At 43.5% G+C, this 6,432-nt stretch overlaps 1 non-coding gene across 1 annotated transcript; it reads right to left on the bottom strand.

Moving 5' to 3' along the window:
• Positions 1–5,300: 5,300 nt before the first annotated feature.
• Positions 5,301–5,373, bottom strand: TRNAQ-CUG (transfer RNA glutamine (anticodon CUG)). Its single transcript has one exon. It is a non-coding gene; the product is annotated as a tRNA-Gln (tRNA).
• Positions 5,374–6,432: the final 1,059 nt, after the last annotated feature.

Below are 6,432 nucleotides of genomic sequence, written 5' to 3'. Positions count from 1 at the left end.
CCAGTCTGCATTTCCTGTGCTCCTACAGTGCCTGCCTGCATGTATTGTTCCTTCCTCAGGGCCGTCCCTGCTACCTGTCCCTAGGGGGTCAGCTGCGAGCTACAGTAGAGTTCAAAATAGTAGCAGTGTGTTAAAAATCATGAGTTAATCACAAAATCTTTCTAATAGTTTTTATTTCCATGCATTGGGAACATTGCACACTGTTTTCTAATTCAAAACATGAAGAGAAATGTATAGAATTTTTAACTACTTTAAAGAAAATAGCAAAAAATGAACATTGGGCTGTCCTAAAAAATAACAGTGTCTGCATTTGTCTTTACAAACTCACAATATGTACTACTTTTTGAGAATTTAGCATTCCTGTGAATCACTTACCAAATATTTAGTTGTATACCCGCAGTTTTTTAGAACTGTTTCACATCTATGTTGCATAGAGTCAACCAACTTCTGGCAGTGCACCTGTCAACTGTTATTCTTGCCCAGAATGCTTTTCATACATCCCATAATTTTTTGGCATTTGATGGCTTTGCTTCAGAAACTGAATTTTTGATGTCACCCCACAAGTGTTCTATCGGATTAAAGTTCGGGGATTGGGCTGGCCACTCCAACCTCAATTTTGTTGGGCTGCAACCGAGATTTTGTTCATTTACTGGTGTGTATAGGGCCGTTGTCTTCTTGAAACACCCATTTCAAGGGCATATCCTCTTCAGCATAAGGCAATATGACCTCTTCAAATATTTTAATATATGCAAACTGGTCCATGATCCCTGGTATGCGGTAAATAGTTCCGCACCATAGTAAGAGAAACATGACCATATCATGATGCTTGCACCACCATGCTTTACTGTCTTCAAAGTGTACTGTGGCTTAAATGCAAAGTTTTGGTGTGGTCTGACGAACTGTCTGCGGCCCTTGGACCCAAAAAGAACAATTTTACTTTCATCAGTCCACAAAATGTTACTCCATTTCTCTTTAGGCCAGTTGATGTGTTTTTTTGGCAAATTGTATCTGCTTCAGTACATGTCTTTTTTAACAGTGGGATTTGCAGGTGCTTCTTGCTAAAAGATTAGATTCTCACAGGCATTTCCTAACTAACATGCTGATCTTGAATGCTGAGTCTGTTGGTTTTCTTAGAATCTACTGCAACTGGTAAACACTATTATACCTGAGGTCAGTCCTGGAGTAGTACCTGGTCCCATCTCCTTTGTATCTCCTAGGATCATGGTATCATCAGCTGCCATGTATCCGAAGTCATGTTTGATGATGCAGCTAGTTATGCTACTCCAGGTTTTCATTATGCCTCTTCACAGTGTTTCCACCCCCGAGCCTGTTACAGGTGGTACTAAAATTCAAATCTGCTGATGACTTGTACAATAGAATAGGTGTATAGGGAAAAAAGGAGGGGGGCCTAGAACCAAATCATAAGGAACCCCAACTGTAAGGTGAAAAGGAAGAAGGTACATTGAATGAGTGATTAAAGGGAACCTGTCACCCCAAAATCGATGGTGAAGTAAGCTCACCGTCATCAGGGGCCTATCTACAGCATTCTGGAATGCTGTAGATAAGCCCCCGATGTTACCTGAAAGAGGAGAAAAGGAGGTTATATTATACTCACCCAGGGGCGGTCCCGCTGCGGTCCAGTCCGATGGGCGTCTCAGGTCCTCTCCAGCGCCTCCTATCTTCATTCCATGATGTCCTCTTCACGGTGTTGACGCCGCGGCTCCGGTGCAGGCGTACTTTGTCTGCCCTGTTGAGGGCAGAGCAAAGTACTGTAGTGCACAGGCGCCAGGCCTCTCTGACCTTTCCGGCGCCTGCACACTGCAGTACTTTGCTCTGCCCTCAACAGGGCAAAGTACGCCTGCGCCGGAGCCGCGGCATGAAGACCAGAAGAGGACATCATGGAATGAAGATGGGAGGCGCTGCACTGGACCTGAGACGCCCATCGGAGCGGGACCGCATCTGGGTGAGTATAATCTAATGCCTTTTTCTCCTCTTTCAGGTAACATCGGCGGCTTATCTACAGCATTACAGAATGCTGTAGATAAGCCCCTGATGACAGTGAGCTTACCTCACCATCGATTTTGGGGGTGACAGGTTCCCTTTCAAGAGATAAGAGGAAAACCAAGTGGGAGCAGTAGTCTTGAAACCGATAGATCCGAGCATAGTGAAGAGGAGCTTGTGATGCTGCTGAGAGATCCAGGAGAACTAAAAGAGAGTACAGGCCATTAGATTTACCTGTTAGTAGTCATCAGAGACTTTAGCAAGGGCACATTTAGTAGAGTGTAAGAAGTGGAAAATTAATATAATCTAATCACATGACCTTCTCTCATGTCTCTTCTGGATCATCCAGATGGTCATTGACGAACTTCAAACGGGCCTGGACATGTGCTGGGGTGAGAGGGGGACCTTGCGTGCCCTGCAGGATTTTAATCCATGATGGCGTATTGTGTTAGGGGAACCTTGCGTGCCTTGCAGGATTTTAATCCATGACATCGTAGTGTGTTACTAAGGGGAATCTTTGAGACTCTGTTCCCAGCTCTCTTCAGGTCATTGACTAGGTCTTCCCATGTAGTTCTGGGCTGATTCCTGACCTATCTCAGAATCATCCTTACCCCACGACATAAGATCTTGCATAGTGCCCCAAACCGAGGAAGATTGACAGTAATCTTGTGATTCTTCCATTTTCTTATAATTGTGCCAACAGCTGCTTGCCTGTGGTCCTGTAGCCCATCCCAGCATTGTGCAGGTCTACAATTTTGTTCCTGGTGTCCTTAGACAGCTGTTTGTACTTGGCCAGGGAGAGGTTGGAGTTGGAGTGTGATTGATTGAATGTGTAGACAAGTGTCTTTAACACAGGTAACGAGTTAAAACAGGTGCAATTAATACAGGTAATGAGTGCAGAGTAGGAGGTCTTTTGAAAAACTAACTTTTCTGTGAGATTCGGAATTCTTTCTGTTGGTATGTGATCAAATACTTATTTAACCCCTTCATGACCGTGGGATTTTCCGTTTTTCCGTATTCGTTTTTCACTCCCCTCCTTCCCAGAGCCATAACTTTTTATTTTTCCGTCAATTTGGCCATGTGAGGGCTTATTTTTTGCAGGACGAGTTGTACTTTTGAACGACATCATTGGTTTTACCATGTCGTGTACTAGAAAACGGGAAAAAAATTCCAAGTGCGGTGAAATTGCAAAAAAGTGCAATCCCACACTTGTTTTTTGTTTGGCTTTTTTGCTAGGTTCACTAAATGATAAAACTGACCTGCCATTATGATTCTCCAGGTCATTACAAGTTCATAGACACCTATCATGACTAGGTTATTTTTTACCTAAGTGGTGAAAAAAAATTCCAAACTTTGCTAAAAAAAAAAAAAAATTGCGCCATTTTCCGATACTCGTAGCGTCTCCATTTTTCATGATCTGGGGTCAGTTGAGGGCTTATTTTTTGCGTGCCAAGCTGGCATTTTTAATGATACCATTTTGGTGCAGATACGTTCTTTTGATCGCCCGTTATTGCATTTTAATGCAATGTCACGGCGACCAAAAAAAACGTAATTCTGGCGTTTCGGATTTTTTTCTCATTACTCCGTTTAGCGATCAGGTTAATGGTTTTTTTTATTGATAGATCGGGCGATTCTGAACGCGGCGATACCAGATATGTGTAGGTTTGATTTTTTTTTTATTGATTTATTTTGATTGGGGCGAAAGGGGGGGTGATTTAAACTTTTATGTTTTTTTTATTTTTTTCACATTTTTTTAAACTTTTTATTTTTTATTTTTGCCATGCTTCAATAGCCTCCATGGGAGGCTAGAAACAGGCACAACTCGATCGCCTCTGCTACATAACAGCGATCATCAGATCGCTGCTATGCAGCAGAAAATCAGGTGTGCTGTGAGCGCCGACCACAGGGTGGCGCTCACAGCTACCGGCGATCAGTAACCATAGAGGTCTCAAGGACCTCTATGGTTACAATACTGAAGCATCGCCAACCCCCGATCATGTGACGGGGGTCGGCAATGACGTCATTTCCGGCCGCCCGGCCGGATGCGGTAGTTAAATGCCGCTGTCTGCGTTTGACAGCAGCATTTGACTAGTTAATAGCGGCGGGTGAATCGCAATTTCACCCGCCGCTATTGCGGGCACATGTCAGCTGTTCAAAACAGCTGACATGTCCCGGCTTTGATGCGGGCTCACCGCGGAGCCCTGCATCAAAGCAGGGGACCTGACGTCGGACGTACTATCCCGTCCGACGTCAGGAAGGGGTTAATGCAATAAAATTAAATGTAATTATTACAAAATCAAACAATGTGATTTTTTCTTTTTTCTTTTTAGATTGTCTCTCACAGTTGAAGTGTACCTATGATAAAAATTACAGACCTTTCCATTCTTTATATACAGTAAAACGTGCAGTGTGTCAAATACTTATTTTCCCCATTGTATGCGTCTATAAGTGCGGTTAGTAGGGGTGTCCTGAGCAGGGTAAAAGTTCTTGATAGCAGCAGAGAATGAAAGAAAGTTGTGGTCTGAGAGCTTGAGAGGGGAGTTAGTGAAATTATGCATGGGAGAAGACCAGGTCCAATGTATGTCCTTCTTCATGTGTAGGAGAGTTAATTAGTTAGCTGTGATAGGCCGAGAGAGGAAGTTAGACATGAAATATGAATAGCAGATGGGGAGAGTGGATCATCAATATGGAGAATGTTAATATTATAGGAAAGAAAGTCTGAAAGAAAGGTGGTAAAGTGATCTAGGAACTGGTGGGATTGGCCTGGAGGACAGTACACAACCACCACTCGCAGGGTGAAAGACCAGAAAAATCTGACAGTGTGGACCTCAAAACCAGAAAAGAACATTTTGCTGAAAGAAGCAGAACAACACCTCCACCATGTCTGTTCTCAGGTTTGGATGTATTTGAAAAGTGTAGTCCAAATTACGAGAGAGAGGCAGTGAAAATAATGTCCCACTGCTTGATCCATGTTTCTGCAAACCAGAAAGTTAAGAAAATTTGGAAGGAAATAGTCATAGCTATAAGGGAGTTTGTTGTGACCTGCTGGAAGCTGGCTACGCCAAAATTGAAGCCGGTACCTTTAGAGTTCCATCTCCTCCGTAGAACCAGGAGCGCAGTGTGATTCGATGTGGATCATGTGCCTTGGTACCTGATCAACAACTGTATCAAGATACTATGGTTCTACAGTCCTGACGTGAGAGGTTATAGATTGAATACTACCTTGAGAAGTTGAGCAGGATAGCACATACTGATCCACTACTGAAACTTAAAGGAAACATGTGTACGAAGAACTGCCCAGGTTCCACTGAGATTTGAACTCAGATGGCTGGATTCAGAGTCCAGAGTGCTAAACCATTACACCATGGAACCACATAAAAACTTAAAGGTGAGAGGTTAAACAATGCAAACAATACCATAGGTGTCCCAGACCTGTGTCTGCCTCCTAGGTAACACTTAGCTAAAAACTGAGTAGCTTGTTGCGGTAGACCAGATGCAGCTTGCTGAGGAGTAGCTTTTTATGTTAAGTTGTATTAGGCTATGTGCACACGCTGCGGATTTTTTGCATTTCTGCAACGCTTTTTCTGTGTGGAAGCTCCAAAACCACAATGGATTACTTAAGCATTGTTAATCAATGACATTCCTGAAGTGTTGTGCACATGATCCAGAAATTTCCATCCTTATTTGCAGCATTTTATTTTCCGCAGCGTTTCTGCACCCATTGACTTCCATTGAGTCAGTCAAATCCACAGCAAAAGTGCAGGTGTAAAAAGGTTTGTGGATTTGCTGCAGATTTGTTGCCAAAAAAGCTGTGATTTGTCAAAGAGAAATGATGTCAGAAGGAGAAGGAGTGTGTGGGCTGAGAATATGTGCGTGTGTCTGTGTGTGTGGGCGAAGAATGTGTGTGTCTCTGTGTGTGGGTGGGGAATATGTGCGTGTGTCTGTGTGGGTGAAGAATATGTGCGTATGTCTGTGTGTGGGCGGAGAAAATGTGTGTGTCTCTGTGTGTGAATGGAGAATATGTGCCTGTGTCTCTGTGTGTGCGGGCAGAGGATATGTGCATGTGTCTGAGTGTGTGTCTGTGTGCGTTTGTCTGTGTGCATATGTCTGTGTGTGTGTGTCTGTCTGTGTCTGTGTGCGTGTGTCTATGTGAATGTGTCTGTTTGTGTCTGTATGTGTGTGTACCCATGCAACATGTGTACACAGGGGTCGTCTGATGGGACTACTACTCTCATCCGGCTACGTCTTTTGTCACATATGATTTCACAACTAGTCACACCTATATCCACGTCCCAACCACACCCATTTAGCACTGCTGATCACACTGTTTCATAAACAATAATTATAAACAAAAAAAATATGGCCACACACTGTACTCCATACTGTATAATGGCCACACATGATGCTCCATACTGTATAATGGCTACGCAG

This window comes from Ranitomeya variabilis, chromosome 3 (assembly GCF_051348905.1).
Source record: "Ranitomeya variabilis isolate aRanVar5 chromosome 3, aRanVar5.hap1, whole genome shotgun sequence".
Lineage (NCBI taxonomy): Eukaryota > Metazoa > Chordata > Amphibia > Anura > Dendrobatidae > Ranitomeya > Ranitomeya variabilis.
This window is presented reverse-complemented; position numbering and strand designations above follow the sequence as displayed.